Source organism: Sturnus vulgaris, chromosome 31 (genome assembly GCF_052056855.1).
Source record: "Sturnus vulgaris isolate bStuVul1 chromosome 31, bStuVul1.hap1, whole genome shotgun sequence".
Classification (NCBI taxonomy): Eukaryota; Metazoa; Chordata; class Aves; order Passeriformes; family Sturnidae; genus Sturnus; species Sturnus vulgaris.
The window spans coordinates 259,172-280,420 of NC_142273.1; the positions used below are offsets into that span (position 1 = coordinate 259,172).

A 21,249-nucleotide genomic window follows, 5' to 3' on the forward strand; every position below is an offset into this window, starting at 1 on the left:
CTCAGGGGACCCCGCAGCCCCCAGTGCCATCTCCTCACTGGTCTCTGCCTCACCGGGGTCTGTCCCTGGGGTGTCAGGCCTGTGCCTGTGGCACTCATCCCACAGGAGCAGCGCCACCTTCCCAGCCATCCTGGTGTCCCCGGCCATGGGCACTGGCTGTCACTCACTGCTGGGGCCACCTATCCACTGGCTGGTGGCTCTTCAGATGAAGGGGAAGGAAGTGAGGTCAGCTCTTGTCCTCATGTGTAGGTGGCCCTTGGTTGGGGCAGGGTGGGGATCATCATGGGGATGCAGTGGGACATCATTTTTCCAGGACTGGGGGACTCAAGGGAGCTAAGGAGAGGTGTCCAATGGAATGGGATTTCTACAGCAATGGGGGTCAGGTGAATGGGGGTTTTGAGCAGACAGATCACAGGAGAATGAGGTCCGAGAGAGTAGGGGTCCAAGGGAGTGGGGGGGTCTCCATTGGGGGTGCTATAGGAAGGGGTTCTCATTGGAATGTGGGTAACAAGGATTTGGGGCATGGAATGGGGGTACTGGGTGAAAGGCTCTATGAGAACTGGGGTAGTGGGGGGGACATTGTTGAGAATGGAGGTCCTGGGAAATGGCAGTCTATAAGGGTCAGTCCAAAGTTTCCCTCGTTTTTGCCTCTCAACCATCGCAAGGAGACCTCAAGGACCCCCACCCAGGCTGACTCCAAACAATGGTTCCCTGGCCTGGCCAAGATGGATGCTTGTCAGGTGACTGTGTGCTGGTGTATTGTGTTCACTGTGCTGTTTTGTCACCAACCAGCGATCGTGTTGTACCAACTGGAGACTGCATGTTCTGCCTGACTGCACCTGTCTCCTGTAGCACCACACAGTGGTCCATAAATCTTCCCACTTTTTGGCCAGAAGCCACTCACTTTGGAGAAGGACTATAAAAGAGCGACCCTCTGGAGAAGACCCTTGAGATCTCCCCACGGATGAAGACTCATCTATTGGTTGGCCCATGAGGACATCCATCTTGTCTTGTTTGTAGCTATTTTCCCATCCCCTTCTTTTTCTCTATATATTTTGTTTCCTATATCTCTCCCCTCTATCACAACTGAGTTGTTGGCATTTAATAAAAATGCATTGCTATTGTTGAATAAACTGATTTTGTCCCCTGCATTTTGCCTGTTTGCACCTTTGAGATCAAACGAACCATCATGACCCCCGCTCTGTATTAATAGCAGATCATGACATTAAATTGGCATCACGGACAGGATATTCTGGCAGACAGAAGCGATGCAAGGTTATGTGTAGTCTGTAGTAGGGGTAGGAAGTCTTACCCCAGCTGCACCTAGCTGGCCACCTTGAAAGGGTGAGCCTGTCTAGAAAGCAAGGGGGGTTTTTCTGATTTCCCACAGACTGCAGACACCTTGGTGTGGAGCATCCCCAGACTCGTTTGAGGGCTCTGTCGTCAGGATTTCACAAATCACATCTACCGGTGCAAAAGGCAGGACAATGTTGTTGTTGTTGTTGTTGTTTTCTGATGTTTGACTACTTGGTGTAGTGAAGAGACAACCTGGTGTTTGTAACTAAGGAGTGCCTCCCAAGTAGTTTGGTCTCTTCTCCCGCACAGGGAAGGGAAGGGGGGCACACAGTGAAAGCTGTTTCGTTGTGTGTGGTAACTTAAGCAATAGACCTCCCTGTTGTGGTTTTTACTTATCCCTTCACAAAATGACTGAGAATTCCACTGTAACAGATAAAGCTGCATTTTATGCTCTATTAGCTAAGTATAGTGCCAGACTGTCACAAGGTGGGGAGGAATGGGAGAACAATAATTGGTTTAATCTGGAGAATGTGCTTGATAGAATATGTTCTTTGCAACATGAATCACAGCTCAAACTGGGCAAAAAAACCCCCATATGCTGCTCAGTTTTGAGAGCTTGTCTTGTAGCTGCCATCGAAACCCGCTCTAAGCGAGGAAGTGAGGAAAGCACAATTATAGATTCTTTACAAAATCTCATTCAAATTTTGCAAAAACAATGAGATAAGAAAGGAATGAGAACTGTTTGTTGTGAGAAGAAAATCATTCGTTACAGGCTGCCCTAAGAGAAGAACGTGCCAAAAATTCAAGGCAGAATGAAACACTCACAGAAACAGAGGAGAAGGAAATTGTTCACATTCATCAAATTTATCCCCAAAAGGAGTTAACTATAATGAAAGATCTTGGGGAACACTGCTGCCCGAAATTGAGATCTGTGGTTAAAACACAATATACTTATCTTGGTCCTGATGATTTTGAACCAAACATATCTACAAAAGAAATCCCACATTCTGCTACTGAATTGGCAAAACTGAAAAAGGAATATGGGTGTTGCGTTTCCTAGATACATTGTAAATGGTACATCCCGTGACCCCTGCTGTGTCCTGTATCTTGGTCCCTCTCCCCTCCTGGCCACACAGAGCTGGCTGGGATCCAATTTCTCCCCGCCCCCCCTTTCCAGACCCTAGAAAAGGTCAGTACTCTCTGACCCCGCTCTCTTCCCCTGCTCTCTTACCCAGCTCTTCCCCCGTTCTCTTTTCCCCCTACGTTCTTACCCTGCTTTTCCCTCTCTTTCTCTCTTACCCCGTTCTCTTCCCCCGTTCTCTTCCCCCTCTTTTCTCTCTCTTCCCCCGCTCTTTTCCCTTCCCCTTTTCACTCACTACCCACGAGAAATAAACCTGTAACTTTATTAGGGGAAAGAGCCTCTTTTGATATCTTAACTACGTCCCTGTGGCTAGGGCCCAGGGGAATTTCACCCTAACACCTGAGCTAGACCGGAGGAAGGGTGAAAGACCCTATTTTGGGGCCGAGAAAAAGCCGACTTATGGGCGACTCCCTCATGAGACAGAGACTGAATATGTATTTCGAATGTCTCTTACTGGGGGAGATCAGATTAAATTATCAGAAAGTGAAGCTGGTGGGTATTGGGGACATGGGGTTTTCTTAACAACTGGAGATAGAAACTACCCATGGTCCTTGACCCAACGTGCCGCTTTTTGGGCCAGGGGGCTTAACCCCTTGGAAAGGGGAGACCCTGTAACTTTAGTTGGTACTCCCGACCAACTTTTGGAAAACATTCACAAAGCTGCTTGCCTGCAAATGATACATGAGAGAAAACTGACTACCACCTATGAATCACCTATGCAATTACCTGTAATGCCTGAAATCATGACCCCTTTAATTCGTGGTCTCCCAGAAACACTCAAATCTACAGCAATTCTTCTTCAAAAAACTATTGCATCCATGACACCTGTAGAAAGATTAGAGTTGGGAACTCATGTGAGCAATCTGGTTCCGTGGACTCTTTCCCTCCCTATGAATCCCCCTCGAGACGGACTCCAGATTTTCCTGCCAATAACTGTAAAATTTGGACATGAATCAAAGTTGCAGAGGAGCTGCTGAATTACAGCAGGAAATATGGACCTATAAAAGTTCCAGAGGAAAAACTGGAGAAAACTAAAGGTGTTAGACACATTGTTTCTCCTAGTGATAAGCCAGAAAAGGGGAAACAGAGCACTCCCCATCACGATTGGTGATCATGAGGGTTAAAGAAACAAATTCCTAAAGATGTTATGGATGGCTTACCATTTGACAAGTTGATAAAGATTGTTTTAAACTGGCACTGCCCTAAGTTCATTACATCAAACTCCCCTACTGTCCAGCCTAGTGCACCCCCTAATCCACCGGTTGTGGCCAGTGAGTCAAACCAAACCCTCCACACGTTCTGAGCAGTGAGCCAAATCTATCTCCTCCACAGGTTCTGAGAGCTCAGCCAGAGTTTTATCCTTTTCAGCTTTTGGGATTGGAGCTGAAACAGCTTCAGAAGCAGGGCAACTAGAAACTCTGTCTCTCGTGGGTGAGGAGAGGGATGGGGGGGGGGATTGGTTATTTATTAGAGCACTCACCAGAAATCCTAATACTAGGCACCTCCTGATAACAGCAATAGTTGGTCCTACAAAGGCACCTGTCACCTTTGTGGTTGACACTGGAGCCCAAATTTCTGCATTAACAAGAAAAGCTGCCCAGAAATGTGGAGTTGTTCCAACAGGGAGACAATGCTTTGTTCTCAGTGACTTGAACCACAGAAGCTATGGATATAGCTCTGATAAAAATCTTACTACCTGGAGAGGAGAATTTGTTACTTATTAAAATCGTAATTGGAGATATTCCAAATTATTTATTAGGAATGGATGTCCTTGCTGGGAGACAGTGGAAAGATGAAGAGGGTTGTCTCTGGTCTTTTGGCACACCACGTTTTAATATTAATCTGCTCCAAACTGCATCCTCCTTACCTTTCAGTAAAATTACTAATGTGAAACAATACCCGCTTCCCACTGGTGCCAAAGAAGGAATCAAGCCAGTTATTCAGGACCTGAGAGATCAGAGAGTGATAATTGACACTCATTCTCCCTTTAACTCTCCAGTGTGGCCAATCCATAAACCCAACGGAAAGTGGAGGCTGACAGTAGATTCTTGCAGACTAAATGCAAACACGGATCCTCTCACAGCAGCTGTCCCAAATTTAGCTGAACTGGTAACTTCAATTCAGGAGAAGGCTCATACAATCATGGCAACTATAGATGTCAAAGACATGTTCTTTATGATACTGATACAGCCAGAGGACATGGACTGTTTTGCCTTCACATGGGAAGGACAGCAATACACCTTCACTAGGCTTCCTCAAGGGTATAAACACTCCCCCACTCTGGCCTGCCATGGATTAGCACAGGAATTAGAAAAGATACCCAAACCTGACAATGTAGCTGTCTATCAATACATTGATGATATTCTGGTGGGGGGAGATTAAATAGAAGTAGTGGGGGATACCCAACAGAAAATAATCTCTCATCTGGAAAGCCTTGACTTACAAATTCCCCCAGAGAAAATTCAAAAACCTTCTCAGGAGGTGAAGTTTTTGGGAATTTGGTGGAAAGGAGGTATGACATGTATTGCACCTGATACTCTAACATCCCTGGATCAAATTAAAATGCCTGGATCCAGGAAAGAGCTTCAACAAGCTCTGGGATTATTAGTGTTTTGGAGAAAACACATCCCTGATTTTTCAATTATTGCCAGGCCTCTTTATGACTTGCTGAGGGAAGGGTTAAAATGGGATTGGACTCCTTCTCAGGAGGAAACACTACAATTGCTGATTTTTGAAGCAACTGCACATGAAGCTCTAGGCCGTATTCATCCCACACATCCTTTCCAGGTAGAATGGGGATTTGCCACCTCGGGGCTATCAGTGCACATATGGCAACGGGGCCCAGAAGGCCCTACAAGGCCTCTTGGTTTCTATTCCCGTGGTTTTAAAGATGCTGAAAAAAGATACACTACCTGGGAAAAGGGGCTTTTTGTTGTTAGCATAGCTCTCATAGAAGTGGAGAAAATTACACGTCAGCAATCAATTGTATTGAGAGGCCCTTTCAAAGTTATTAAAGCAGCTACCAGCGGGACCCCTCCCCCTGACGGGGTGGTCCAGACATCCTCAGTTAGGAAGTGGTATGCCCAGATAGAACATTACTGTAACATCTTCTCAATAACAGAAGGAGCTGCAAAAAATATGGCCATACAAGAAGCTGAGAGCTTGGCTAGCAGCCATGACAAACCTGCCTCAGTAATTAAAGTGGCCCCTCCTTTCTCCCCTGAACAATCAGCAAATTCTTGGCTTACTGATGCTTTTGCCAAACGAGAGGGAAAGGTGTAGAAATACAGGGCAGTAGCTCTTCATACTTCATCTGGTGAACGAATTATTACTGAGGAGAAGGCAGTGCTCAGGTTGGTGAACTGATTGCTGTTTGGAGTGTTTTCCAGCGTGAGGCACAGAATACCTCACTTGTTTGTATTTATACTGACTCCTATGCTGTGTTTAAAGGATGTACAGAGTGGCTTCCTTTCTGGCAGCAAAATGATTGGGAAGTCAACAGAATCCCAGTATGGAAAAAGGAAAAATGGCAAGAAATTCGAAATATAGCAAGTCAAGGGAATTTTGCCGTGGGGTGGGTGGCTTCTCATCAGACAGATGGAAATCCAGCTGGTGAGTGGAACAGTGCTGCTGATGAGTTAGCAAGACTAAGTCCCCTGAAAAAGGAACAAATTACAGAGGACTGGGAACAGCTGCTAGAATGGCTGCATATTAAAAGACAACACACTGGTGTGAAAGATTTGTACAAAGAAGCCCTCGCTCGTGGCTGGCCTGTCACCAGGGAAATGTGTAAAACATGCATATCAGCTTGTGAGCAATGCCACAGACGACTAGAAAGACATCCTTTGGAAGATGACCCTTTGCACTTAAGGAAAGGTAAAGGCTTATGGGACGTGTGGCAGGTAGATTCTATCGGTCCCCTTAAGAAGTCTGGTGGTAAACATTTCATGCTGGTAGCAGTGGAAATAATATCAGGGTTAGTTCAAGCTGAAGCCTTTAATAGAGCTACAGGAGAAAACACTGTTAAGGCATTGCAAGAATGGTTTGGAACTTTCCCAAAGCCACAGGAGATTCAATCTGATAATGGGTCTCACTTTACTGCTAAAGTAGTACACGAATGGGCAAGGGAGGAAGGAATAAAGTGGACTTTTCACACCCCCAAGCCAACGGGATTGTAGAAAGGACTAATGGTCTCCTAAAGCAACTCCTAAAACCACATGAGGGAAGTTGGGATCTTCAATTAGGGCAAGCTGTAAAAGGTATAAGTGACAGATGGGAGGTAAATAGGTGTCCCAAAAGAACTGTTTTTTGTCCAAAAGCCCCAAGCATCATTCCTGCACTACAGGTCCTAATGATCCTAAAAATCCAGCCCATTACCTTGGGCAACCTGTTTTAGTAAACCTTCCTACTGTAGGAGAAGTGCCACTAGAGCTAAAACCCCCTTTGAATAAATATGCATGGGTAGCCACCAATGCTCTGGGAAAGGAGCATCGGATAAGTACCCATTGGATTGTTCCATCATTTTGACCTCCTGCCTCTTGGTGGCAGACTCTGTTGTGTTTGCTTTTCACAGAAGAACACCGAGGGACATGTGAACCGGATAAACCATGAGAACCTTTTTGATACTTCTCTGCATCCTACCACAACGCCATGGCCAAAACTCGGCCCAGTGGCCGTGGTCTGAAGCTTCCATCAGGTATACCAGTGCTCTAGGACCCTGCCCCAGAGATCGTCCCCCATTTCGACAGTAGTAATGCACAATTCTGAGGTGTACCATTCCAATGACTGGGGCTGGGACAAAAAGGATTGTGCTATGGTACTAACGGGAAGAATTGGTGAAGAAATTAAGGTAGGATGCAGAAAAGTGGAAAAATTCCTTCACGAGAAAGCTACTACTGGGAATTTCTTAAAATCAGATATAACTAGTAGCTTGCACCCTAACATCACGGCAAGTCTCTGCCCCACAACAGTATGGACATGTAAAAAACAAGTCCCCCTAATACTGTGTTGTCGCCAGAGTTAGATTGGTAACTATGCCTTGGACCCTGATGCCAACAATGTCGAAGTTACAAAGCTTTGCGTGGACAAATTTACTGACTGTTGGCATAACTTTACTTTAACCAGACCAACCTATGTAACATGCTCCTGGCAGAATGACACAGCAGATGAGTCCAGCTTGAAAGGTCTAACCTATAGGTTCAAAATAAATGCTGTAGAAAAACCCACACTGACTCCAATAATTACATACCATGGTGTAAGCACCTCCCTAGTGTTGGATGATGTCCTAGGGTGACGTTATGGTGCTTGTATCTCCAATCGTGTGTTCTGTTTGTGCTTGGAATTATGTTTTGTGCTTTCAGGACTGACTCTGAAAGTGAAGGTTTGTTTTGTTTCGTTATCAGCTGACTCACCTCCCCCATAGTCTGTGTTTAGGAGACGCTTGCTTGCTTGCTTGCTTGCTTGCTATCGCTCCTACTTTTTGCTTTTGCCCTTGCTTTTGCTTATTAGTTAGTTCAGCTAGGCAGTCCAATTTTTTCCCTGAACTGTGTGTTGGGTTTTTTTTCTCTCCCTTTCCTGAATACCATCTGAACCTGTTCCAGACGGGAACCTGGGAAACACCAAGAAACACCAGGAGTCTGCATTTTGTGAACTGCAGCAGTCATCCCCAGAGCCAGAGACCAATAACTGGGCGACCACTCGCAGGAGAGACTTTCTGAGTTTGTCATCCTTTCAGAGCAGTGAAAGAGTTTTTGTCATCTGGTGTTGTTAATTTTTTATTTTATTTTTTTTTTTTTTTGTGCTGGGGAGTGTTTTGCTTGTTAAATAAACAGGTTTTTTTCCACTTCTCTCTGGGGAAATTCTTCCCAAACCCGGTGGTGGGGAGTCGTTGGGGTTTGTTTCTGGGGGCTCCTTCTGGAGGTTTTCCCCAAATTTGCCCTAAACCAGGACAGATGACAAAAACAAGGGTTTTCCTCCTTTTGTGGTGACACAAGGTGATGATGTCGCAATAACTTGTAAATTAGTTGCTGGATCCCTCATCGAACCTGCATATAGTTATGGCATAGGACCTCATGGCAGTACCTCATACTGTCGAATCCAAAATTGGGTTTATTGGCTGAATTTAACTGCTGTACGGTTTTCCATAGAGTCATGTGTGGTAAAAACAATACAAGATACTGGGGAGAACTTGATGTTAATATTGTAACACCTGCCATCCAGCCACCGGTTCTGTTGAGTCCTACAATTTTTTGAATTGGACCATATGTAATTAGAAAAACTGGCCAAAAACAAATATTATTTAATCCGGCATGGTCTCTTAAACAGATCAAATTGTTGATGCAATGTAATGTCTCAGAAATTCAGCCAGCTGATCACCTTTTTTTCAGACTTCTTTTGAGGGGTGGACAACCTGGTTGCAAAAACAGAATTCTTCTAAGAAACAAATGGCAAGAGACATAACCCGTGTTGTGGGAACAGGATTGGGAATTTTGAATAGCATCGATTCAGAAGTACTAATGAATAAATTGGCTACCACAGCTGGAGAGGTAACCAAATTACAACAGCCCCTTGTTGGGGGTTGAATTGTTCCCTTTTCTTTCTTTGGAATTTCTCCCATTGTTATGCTAAGTAGTTGTGGCTACACCTTAAACAATAATGTTCTCTCGAAGGGGGGTGGGTGGAGGGGGATGGGGGGGGGGGGAGACACCAGAAAAGGAAAGGTGGGATGGGGGTCTGGAGTGGGCTGGGGCTCTCTTGCTTGGCTCGTGTAGTGGGAGGACACCCCGTGCTCAGATCTGGCATCTCCCCTGCCATCCCAGAGCAGATATCCACGCTCCCTGCTGTTGGACATCGCTCTGCTGCTCTCCCATCTCACCCTACTATCTCTGGACACTCTGCTGAGCACCACGACCAACACTGTGAGGGGGAGTCACTTTCCCATCCCCTCTCACCCCTGGGCTGCCACCACCATCACCCAACCCCCCTTCAGCTGCCCTGCCCCCAGCACCGATAACTGAGTGCAGGAAGAGAGGGCCTTGGTCAAAAGGGACTGGAACTGAGCTATACTGTTCTGATGTGCTGTCAATTTTTATAGCTGTTGTTATTTCTGCCTTGTTAGATATCAGTAAAGAACTCTTATTCCTATCCCCATATCTCCTGCCTGAAAGCCTCCGATTTGAAACTAAAATAATTAAAAGGGAGGGGGTTGCACTCTGCATCTCAGGAAAGGGGTTCTCGCCTTTCCTTAGCACACACTTGTCTTTCAAACGAGACACCCCTGAAATCATCCTTAACAGCTTTGGGAACCCAATAGTGGTTGGTATCAAACATATTGCCCAATTGGGAAAAGGTACAAACTGATAATCGACGCGCTGGGGGCAACACAAAATAACATTTCTCTGGCTCTCAGCTGTATCCAGGCCCAGTTCTGGATGCAGTCGGTTGCTGCTTCAAGTATAAGAGAAGGCGAGGAAGGCACTTTTTGTACTGAAATTCGAAAAAGAGTCTGGGACAGTGCCACCGATTTTGAAACAGAATTCCTATCCTGGTGGAACTTTGTAAATTTTACCTATGACCCCAGCACAAACACAGCCACAGCCTTTGCACTGGTGATACACAATGCTTCAGTGCATTCAATATTCCCCATCATTGTATTAAGGTTGAACCATGACAGAGCTATTCTCTATCCTTTTGAGCATAGGGAATGGGCCTGTCAAATTGGTGAGAAATGGCAAACTGTCAATTTGGAAACTTGCATGGTCCAGGAACAACAAGGATTTATCTATGAAAGTAATGCAATTAGAGCTCAAGATATCTGCTTGGACACAGAACAGAATGTTTGTAACTTTGAAATTCATCCAAACGAGATTCCTGAAACTGTACTGGGGTATATGGCAATGGATGTGCATGCTTTAGAACTGCTTTATAGAAAATTTGGGAGTGCATACTAAAAATCATTCAAATCTTTGTGTTTTAACTTTACTAGAATTGCAGGGTGTGATTTTTCCTATGTAGCTCCAGTTACTTCTTACCATCTTTTGCAGTCAAATTACACGCTGATCCACCATCTATTGCCCACTCCAATTGGAATGAACCTCTCTCTGGTGAAGCAATTGTTGCTCCACCAAGATCTGATTGAAATTTTGGAGAGGATCAAGAAAAACGGACAGAAAACTCTAATAGCTGTTCATCACAATGTGGAAAGAATACATCTTGTTTTGGAAAGAGTAAAGACAGATGCTGAACACAGGTGGTGGGATACTCTCTTTGGGTGGTCACCTACTGCTAAAGGTGTCCTGAAGAAATTCTGTCATCCCATCATTGTTCTCTTGATTTTGGTTTTGATTGCTTTTGTTTTATCAGCAATCCTATACATTATGAATTGGAGAATGATGAAACAGTTAGCACAATTGGCATCTGATAGAAATACCGAAATCAGTCACTGTTGACATCCCTAAAGTTATTGACAGAAGACAAACTACACAGGTATTTAAAAAATAAGATTAAATGTGATATTGAGTGAAATTGCCGATTTTTTTTCATTGTGTGGTATTTTTGGAATCAAAATCATGTACTTCTTCTTTTCTAATAAAAAAATTGAAAAAATTGCTTATTTCTTTGTAATCAAAAGTGAATGTATATTTTAATTGTTGAATTGATGATTTGTTTTGGCCTGTTTTATCTCTCTCTTTCTTTTTCCTTTTCCTTTCCCTTATTCTTTCCTATTTTGTCTGACTCTGTCTCTGTTTTTCAGGATATGCTACCAGCTTGGACGAGTTCTGAAGACTTTACAACAACTCCACAAAGGAGCACTCTTGATGAATATCGTGAGTCACAGGGTGGTGTAAGGGTTGGTCTGAAGTTTCCCTCGTTTTTGCCTCTCGACTGTCGCAAGGAGACCTCGAGGACCCCCACCCAGGCTGACTCCAAACAATGGTTCCCTGGCCTGGCCAAGATGGATGCTTGTCAGGTGACTGTGTGCTGGTGTATTGTGTTCACTGTGCTGTTTTGTCACCAACCAGCGATTGTGTTGTACCAACTGGAGACTGCATGTTCTGCCTGACTGCACCTGTCTCCTGTAGCACCACACAATGGTCCATAAATCTTCCCACTTTTTGGCCAGAAGTCACTCACTTTGGAGAAAGACTATAAAAGAGCGACCCTCTGGAGAAGACCCTTGAGATCTCCCCACGGATGAAGACTCATCTATTGGCTGGCCCATGAGGATGTCCATCTCATCTTGTTCATAGCTATTTTCCCATCCTCTTCTTTTTCTTTCTGTACTTTGTTTCCTATATCTCTCCCCTCTATCACAACTGAGTTGTTGGCATTTAATAAAAATGCATTGCTATTGTTGAATAAACTGATTTTGTCCCCTGCATTTTGCCTGTTTGCACCTTTGAGATCAAACGAACCATCACGACCCCCGCCCTGTCTTGGTGGATGGTGACAGGTCATGGTGGTGTGGTCAGTGGGGGGGCAGTGGACATGGTCAATGGAAGAACACAGTGGGGAGGGATCAGTTGGTGTGGGCATGAGGGTATGGTCAGTTGGGTGATTGGTAGGTGCAGTCAGTGGGTGTGGTGAGTTGGGTGTGATTACTGGAAGTGGTCTGTGAGTGTGGTCGGTGGTATGGTCACAGACTGCTGGCAGTGGATAGGGTCAGTGAATGTGGTCAGTTGGGAAGTCAGGCGGGTGTGTTCAGTTAGGTGGTCAGCGAGGGTGTGGGCATTGGTTTCTTGGATATAGGTGTGGTCAATGGATGTGCTCAGTGTTTATGGTCAGAGAGGTAGTCAGCTGGGGTATGGTCAATTAGGGGGTGTGGTCAGTGGGTGTGGTCAGTGTGACGTGTTCAATGACGGTATGGTTATTTGGGTGGTGAGAGGCATGTGGTCAGTGGATGTAGTCACTGGGTGTGGTCAGTTGGATGATCTCTGGAGGTGGTTGGTGGGTGTGGTCGGGGTGTAGCAGGTGGGTGTGGTCAGTTAGTACAGTCAGTGGGAAGTGGGCATTGGTTTCTTGGATATGGGTGTGGTCAGTGGATGTGCTAAGTGGTTATGGTCAGGAGGGTGGTCAGTTGGGGTATGGTCAATTGAGGGGTCATTGGAGTGTGGTCAGTGGGTGTGCTCAGTGCAATGTGCTCAGTGGTGGTATGGTCATTTGGGTGGTGAGAAGCATGTGGTCTGTGGATGTGGTCACTGGGTGTCATCAGTGAGTGTGGTCGGTGGGTGTGGTCAGTGGTGGTGGCCTGTAGGTTTGAGCAGTGCAGAGTGGTCAGTGGGGTTTGGGCTATAGGTGTGATCTCTGGTATGGTAAATGGGTGTGGTCAGTGGGTGCAGTCAGTGCATCTGGTTATTTGGGTAGCCAGTGGGTGTGGTCAGTTGGTTGCTGGGGGTGGTAAGTGGGTGTGGTCAGTTGGTGTGGTCATTGGAGGTCGTCTGTGGGATGTGGGCAGTGGGGAGTTGTAAGAGTCAGTCCAGAGTTTCCCTCATATGCCTCATGACCGTCGCGAGGATAAAGGCTACCCCAAGGACCCCCCACCTGCTTCTGGACAGGAGTTCTAGCCTGGTCGAGGTGGATGCCCTTGCCAAGGGACTGTTTGCAGGTGCTCTCTGTGCTTGCTGTGCTGTCCACGGCACAATGCCTTTGAAGAGGTACTATGCCTACACTGGTCTCGAGCAGGCACTAGCTGGAGCAGCAGGTTCTGTACATGTGTTTCTCGGAGCAGCCCTCACAATAGTCCATAAATCTTCCCAACCTTTTGGCCGGACGCCACTTGCTTTGGAAAAGGGCTATAGAAGTGACTCTCTGAAGAAATTTTCTGAGATCTCCCCACAGAAGACATGTCTATTGGCTGGGATCACGAGGACGCCGGAGTCTATTGGCAGGACCACGAGGATGACTGCCTCATCTGTTGGTAGCTATTCCCCATTCCCCTCCTTTCTCTCTCTCTCTCTTTACTTTGTTTCCTTTAACTCTCCCTCTGTTGCAAAACTGAGTTGTTTGGCACTCAGTAAAGTGCATTTTGCTTTGAGGAAACTGATTTATCCCCTGTTGCATCTTTTGCACCCCTGAGATCAAAATGAACCATCACGACTCCCGCCTGTATTAACAGTGGATCGTGACAGGAGTGGCCACTGGGGGTGGTCAGTGGGTTTGCTGAGTGAGTGTGTGTAGTGGCTAACAGCTGGCCCTGAAGCCTTACAGTTATAATTAATCCTAAGTATGATTTTATAACTGAAATGTAAGTAATTATTGTCACACAAACACGGAGTTTTGTGTTGATTCTGTCTCAGCTGTGATGAGTGGTGACCCTGACCTGATAGGCAAAAGCCCATCCATGGGGATAGTGGCAGGGACGGAACCACAGAGGGGGAGGGCGGCCAGGAAGAGCTGCCAGTAGTCAAGAGTTGTGGAGGTACAGACTTAAATAGAAGAACCTGCTGGGGACCCTTGTAAATAGAAGACTCTTATAAAAAGAAGAAGCAGCTGGAGATATGGGAATGCAATATCCACAGAAGAAAGAGAAGGCACTCAGAGCCATGGACTGGACACAGCCACAAGAGCACAGCAGAGACGCTGTGGGTACTGCTCACCAGGGAAGCGATGGAGAGAGTGAGTGCATCCTGAGGTGTGCAGGATGGGAGGAGAGGGAGGAAGTCAAGGGATGGATGGCCGTTATCAAGGACTGCAGTGCTGCCCTGCCACGTTGCTGCTGGAGCTCCCCTGCCGCAGCTATTGCAGCGCCTGTATCGCTCACAGGTTTGCCCCTCTCCCTGAGCTCCTGAGAACTCTGCAGCCCCTCCTGCCATCTGTCACGATCCGCTATTAATGCAGAGCGGGGGTCGTGATGGTTCTTTTGATCTTAAAGGTGCAAACAGGCAAAATGCAGGGGACAAAATCAGTTTATTCAACAACAGAAAATCAGTTTAATCAACAACAGCAATGCATTTCATCAAATGCCAACAACTCAGTTACGGTAAAGGGGAGAGGTATAGGATAGGGAAAGGGGAAGGAAAGGAAGGGATGGGAGAATAGCTACCAACAGACGAGACGGGCGTCCTCGCGGGTCATCCGATAGACGAGTCCTCGTCCGTGGGGAGATCTCAGGGGTCTTCATCAGTGGAGAGATCTCAAAGGGTTCTTTCCAGAGGGTCGCTCTTTTATAGTCCTTCTCCAAAGCGAGTGGCTTCTGGCCAAGAGGTGGGAAGATTTATGGACCATTGTGTGGTGCTGCAGGAGACAGGTACGGACAAGCAGTCCTCAGTTGGTACAACACAGTCTCTGGTTGGTGCCACGACAGCACGGTCCAGTGAACACAATACACCAGCACACAGTCACGAGCATCCACCTGGCCCGGCCAGTAAACCATTGTTGGGAGTCAGCCTGGGTGGGGGTCCTCGAGGTCTCCTTGCGACGGTCGGGAGGCAAAATCGAGGGGAACTTTGGACCGACCCTTACACCATCCCATCTCCACAGACCAGCACAACAGTCTTGGTCTTGGAGCCCTCAAGAGCTATTCCTGCTCCAGGCCCAGGGCCCATCCCAAAGCTGGGGCAGCCAGAAAGCTGTGCCCATTTCTATTCCTTCCTGCTCAAATGAGGATGGATCCTCAGCCACTTGGAGGTTGCTGATGAATTTTACTACTGCAGAGTCCTCTTCTTTCTTGAGCACTTCAGTTCAGGAATTCAGTTACAAATGCTCATAAACATTTGTTCAAAACATCCAAACAAGAAAATCCCCTAGGAATAATTTTTCAATTCTTCTGTGCTTAATTACACAGATTTCAGAAGTCTATTTAAAGTGAATATATCATATTGAAAACAATGCAGAGAGAACTGTTTTGTCCTGTTTTCTTTTCCTGTTTGTAAATTGATATCAGCCATGTCCAATTGATACTGATCCCCTTCTATTGAGCACCTTCTAATGCAGTCTAAATAGATATGAAAATCAAGACTCTTCATGGCTGACAGTCAATCAAACTTTGTTCCCCCTCCCTCCCCACCATTTCCCTCATCCAACCCCTGGGACTCCTATGGATCAGGAATGGTGTTGCCAGCAGGACCAAGGCAGTGATTCTTCCCCTGTGCTCAGCATGGTTGGGCAGCATCTCGAGTCCTGTGTCCAGTTCTGAGCCTCCAATTTAGGAAGGACATGGAGAAGATGGACCGTGCCCAGAGAAGGGCAACAAGGCTGGTGAGGGGTCTGGAACACAAGTCCTGTGAGGAGCAGCTGGGAGAGCTAGGTTTGTTTATCCTGGAGAAGAGGAGGCTCAGGGGAGACCTCATCACTCTCTACAACTCCCTGACAGGAGGGTGCAGACAGAGGGGATTGGGCTCTTTTCCCAGGGAACAGTGAAAGGACACGAGGACAGAGCCCTAAACATTTCCAAGGGAAGGTTAGACTGGACATTAGGAATACGTTCTTCAACAAGAGGGTGATTGGACATTGGAATGGGCTGCCCAGGGAGGTGAGTGAGTCACCATCCCTGGAAGTGTTTAAGGAAAGACTGGATGAGGCATTGAGTGGTCTGAGTGACAAGGTGGCGTTAGGTGGCAGGTTGGACTTGATGCTCTCAAAGGTCTTTGCCAGTCTGGCTGATTCTGTGATAATTGTGACACTGCAGAGCCCTGGGGAAGCAAGGGGCCATTGTGACACTGCAGGGCCTCGTGGAACTGAGAGGACCAGAGTGACACTGTGTATGACAAGGCATCATAGAGCCAAGGGGCCATTGTGACACTGTGGGGCTACATGGGAGCAACGAGTCCATTGTGACAGTCTGGGTCCTTGTGGAACCACAGAGGCCACTGTGACACTGCAGGGCCTTGTGGAACCAAGGGGCCATTGTGCCACTGTGGAAACAGAGAGAGACCCTTGTGAGAGCCTAGGGCCTAATGGAATCAAGGGACCATTGTTCCCTTGTAGGAACTCTTGGAACTAAGAGAACAATTGCGACACTATGGTGCCCCATGGAACCAAGGGTCCCTTGTGACACTGCAAGATCTTGTGTAACCAGGGCTCCACTGTGACACTGCAGCAGCAAGGAATTCATGGTGGCACTTGGAGGCTTCATGGAACCAAGAGGCCACTGTGACTCTGCAAGGTCTTGTGGATCTACCTGCTTGTTGTTTTGGTGTTCCTCATTAGCCTGACTCTTAGGGACATGGGCAGACTTTCAGAGGCAGCTTGTCTACCCAGGTGGCAATGTCTTTCCACTAATCAGCAGCCCAGATTTTTTTTCCTCTATGTTGCTAGTTAGCCTTTTTCCACCTTTCCAGCCAACCCCACAGAGCATTGGCTACCATCCATGAATCAGTGTAAAGGTAGAGCTTTGGCCACTTCTCTCTTTCAACAATGTCCAGGACCAGCTGAACAGCTTTGAGTTCCACAAGTTGACTCCATCCACCTTCTCCTTCGGTATCTTGTGCAACCTGTCATGTGGGGCTCCATACGGCTGCTTTCCACTTCCGGTTCATCCCCACGATGCGGCAGGAGCCATCAGTGAAAAGAGCATAGCGTGTTTCATCTGCTGCCAGTTGGTTATATGGTGGGGCTTCTTCAGCCAGGGTCACTTGTTCCTGTTCCTCTTCCTCGGTGAGACCAAAGTTTTCACCTTCTGGCCAGTTTGCAATTATCTCCAAAATCCTAGGGCAATTTGGATTTCCAATATGGGCACGTTGTGTGATGAGGGCAATCCACTTGCTCCATGTGGTGTTGGTGGCATGGTGGGTTGAGGGAACCTATGCTTTAAACATCCACCCCAGCACTGGTAGTTGGGGTGCCAGGAGGAGTTGTGTTTCCGTGCCAATTACCACTGAGGCAGTTTGAACTCCTTCACAGGAGGCCAAGATCTCCTTCTCTGTTGGAGTATAGCTGGCTCTGTAACTTCAGCTCCAGAATCCCAAAGATCAGCCTAGAGTCTCACCAGGCAGCTTCTGCCAAAGGCTCCAGGACAAACCATTGCTCCTGATTGCAGAGTAAAGCACATTCTTCACCTCTGGTCCTGTCCTGACTGGGCCAAGGGCTACCGCATGAGCAATCTCCTGCTTGCTCTGGGTGAAGGCTTGCTGCTGCTCAGGCCCCCAGTGGAAATCGTTCTTCTTGAAGGGGACCAGGTAAAGAGGGGTCACAATCTGGCTGTACTCAGGAATGTGCATTCTCCAAAAGTCTATAGCACCTAGGAAAGATTGTGTTTCCTTCTTGCTGGTTGGTGGAGACATTATGGAGATCTTATGAATGACCTCATGGGGATCTGGTATCATCCATCTTGCCACTTTACTCCCAGGAACTGGATCTCTTGGGCAGGTCCTTTGACTTTGCTTTTCTTGACATTGAAGCTGGCTCCCAGCAGAATCTGGATGATCTTCTCTCCTTTCTCAAATACCTCCATTACCAGTTTACCCCACACAATGATGTCATCAATGTACTGTAGATCTTCTGGAACTTCATCCTTTTCTGGTGCAGCCTGGATCAGTCCATGGCAGATGGTGGGACTGTGTTTCCACCCCTGGGGGAGTCAGTTCTACCTGTACTGCACGCCCCTCTAGGTGGAAGCAAACTGAGGCCTGCACTCTGCTGCCAGAGGAATGGAGAAAAATGCATTGGCGATGTCAATGGTGGCGTACCACTTTGCTGCCTTGGACTCCAGCTCGTACTGCAGTTCCACATGTCCGGCACGGCAGCGCTCAGCAGTGGAGTCACTTCATTCAATGCACGATAGTCCACAGTCAATCTCCATTCTCCATCAGACTTGTGCACAGGCAAGATGGGGCTGTTGAAGGGTGAGTGGGTCTTACTGACCACCCCTTGGCTCTCCAGCTCACGGATCATCTTGTGGACGGGGATCATGGCATCCCAATTTGTCCAATACTGTTGGGGGTGTGCCGTCAGGAGGGTAATTGGCACGTGTTGCTCATCCACTTTTGGGAGACCTACTGCAGATGGGTTTTCTGATAGTCCAGGCTAGGTGTTCAACTGCTTAATGCCCTCTGCCTCTACAGCAGCTATTCCAAAAGCCCACCTGAGTCTCTTTGGGTCTTTGTAATAGCTGTTCTGGAGGAAGTCTATGCCTAGAATACACGGTGCCTCTGGACCAGTCACAATTGGATGTTTCTGCCACTCCTTCCCAGTCAGGCTCACCTCAGCCTCCAGTAAAGTCGATTCCTGCGATCCCTTTGTCACCGCAGCAATTGAAACAGGTTCTTCCCCCACATGTCCTGATTGCAGTAGGGTACACTGTGCATTATATTTCTGTGGCTCTGATGTGCCAGGCCATTGGATCCACACCGTCCAAAAGACCTGGTTTTCCCATGCCTCTACCTGGCTAGAGGCAGGGCCCCTCTAGCCCTGGTTATTATTTCTCTCCTGTGCATACATACTCGAGGTTCCTTCAAGGGGATCAGATAGATCATTCTCCGTTCTGTCATACGCAACACATTGGTCATAGTAGGTTGAGGCAACCTTCACTTTAGCCAAAGTCCCTTGGTTAGTGTTTCCCTCCCTGAGTTGACACACCCATGCTGCTAGAACAGAAGTGGGTTTCCCATCCCACTTTCTCATGTCTTCCCCATACTCATGCAGAAAGAGCCACAGTTCAGCTTGTGGGACGTATCCTCTCTTGCTAGCTGGGGGACGTTGCGTTCTGACCTTGGGGGCCTGTGACTTGCACAGGTGCCATACGGAACCTGTTCCTCCTTACCTCCTCCCTCATCTCCCTCATCTCCTCTTGGAGGCTCCTAATCCCCTCAGAGACATGGACCTGCATCGGGCCATCGATCATACTCTCAAAATTTCTAAGCTTGTTGGCAACAGAACCCACTGTCTCTCAGTTTTTATTGGCATTAATAGTCACAATAAAGGTGGTGTAGTGTGGACGCTGGTGAGACCCGGGGAAAACAGCAGTTTGAGTTTTCCCAAGCTACTCGAAGGAAAACAGAGGGAAAGAATTAATAACAAAGTTTAGCACCTGGTGTTGTGGACAGGAGTCGTAAGTGAGGAAAGTGATATTTTGGTAAGAGCATGTTTACAAGAGGTGTTGTCTTCCTTGGACCAATGAGCTTTTTCTATCCTCAGTTCAGCAAACCAGTCTATAAAAATATGCCTACTCCTGCAATAAATCACTTCTTCTGCTTTCTGGATAAAGCCTGTGTTGCTGTATTTTTTTGCTACTCCCTAGCCTTACAGCAGCAATGGAGGTTCCACCGAGATCACATTTGGGACATTACTGACGTTCATAGCACTGGGATATATCCAGGTGCTTGGAGTCTGCCAGGACCAGGAGGGATCCTTTGAGGTCTGTCAGAACTGAGGCTACGGCCTGAGCTAGATTAATCCTGGCCAGAGCCATGCCGTGAGCAGACTGAGCAACCCAGAAGATTGGGACAGCAGAGCCTGAGGCCAAAACCAGTGCCATGAAGATATGGCCAGAGTTAGAACCATCTGGGAAGCCACAGACTCCCCCTCCCCAGATGCAGTGGGACAGGAGGTCCACGGGATATGTCGGACTGTCTCCTCCCTCGTTAAGAAAGGTACTGTGTTTTCTGTCCTCCTTTGAGAGGATCAATTTTATTGGAACACGAGCATATAGCTCGGGAGCCCATTGGCTTGTTTTGGAGCAGTGAACCCCCTGGCTTAGTTTCTAGGAGGAAAGAGCTCTCTTTAAAGATGGGGAGCCAACTATCTAAAAATCAGGAAACTCTACTCTCAACATGGAGAAATGTTTTGGCAGGCATGGAGACTCTGGTCTCAGATGAAGACCTGTGTACTTTGTTGGCTTGGGTGAAAGATTGTGGTTTCTCAGATTATACAGAAGTGGCATTCTCTCCGACACTGTGGGGAAAGCTTGGGGGCCATAGATGGAAAGCTTTTTGGAGAGGGGACATTTCAGTTTCCTCTCTAATAGGTACTCGGGGAATTACTTGGGGAATTATTTATAGAAGTATGAGGGGCGGAATCCCATAAAATAGTGAGGCACAGGAGGGAAGTGAATCAGATCTAGCAACCGACCAGGATGAGGAAGAATCTGCCTTCCAGTCTGGCAATGGACAGGACTGCACGGGGGTCCCTTGCTCTGTAACTTCCCCTGGAAATCTGTTGACCCCAGTGACCCCCTGTGCATTGTACCCTTCACGTAAGGACTATGTTCCGCTCATATACCGTTCCCCAAAAGATTGTATTAAACCAATATATCCCTCACCAGCAGGGATGGGGGGGGCAATCAGCAGATAATGGCGTCAATCGCCCCCCCCCATTTGCGCCTCAAGGGGCAATTGCCCCCTCTGCCCACAGGCACCTACCCATGCAGGGCCAGCCACCCGCTGACATTGCTGCTACAGTCACTCTCACCGTCCCTCTGCTGCTACCCAAGGGAGCCACGCATGCCCTGTTTTTCCCTATGGATGCGGCCGGCCAAGCGGCAGCAGAGGCTCATATGGCAGCCACAGTGGCAGAGCAGGCAGCAGCCACGGTGTAAACTGCAATGACAGCGTTGGCAGCCGCCTATGTATGGCAGCCTACAAGGGTGTTGTCCACACCTGCAGTGGATGTGAGCCTATGGCATCCATTGGCTGCAGATGGCCTGCAAGTGCCACCTGTCGCAGATATGAGGATGGCACCAGCCCCTCCCTCATCTCTGCTGTCTGAGCTAGGCCCACCCGCCAGGGTGGGGCCGCGGGCACCCTCCTCTGCTCCTGCAGGGGTGGAGCTGCCTTCTGCTTTACTCCCAGAATCATTGCCCACCCACTTGGAAATGACAGCCTCTTCATCGGCTTCAGCAGGGGCAGTGCCGGCCCCCCCACCACCTCCGGTGCTGCGTC

General features: G+C 47.6%; 1 protein-coding gene and 1 pseudogene across 1 annotated transcript in view; both read left to right on the top strand.

Annotated features, from left to right (window-relative positions):
• Nucleotides 1-21,249, top strand: part of LOC148220704 (low affinity immunoglobulin gamma Fc region receptor III-A-like) — a 63,244-nt gene that overhangs the window by 10,966 nt on the left and 31,029 nt on the right. The window lies entirely within an intron of this gene.
• LOC148220705 (uncharacterized) lies at nt 2,186-21,076 on the top strand (annotated as a pseudogene).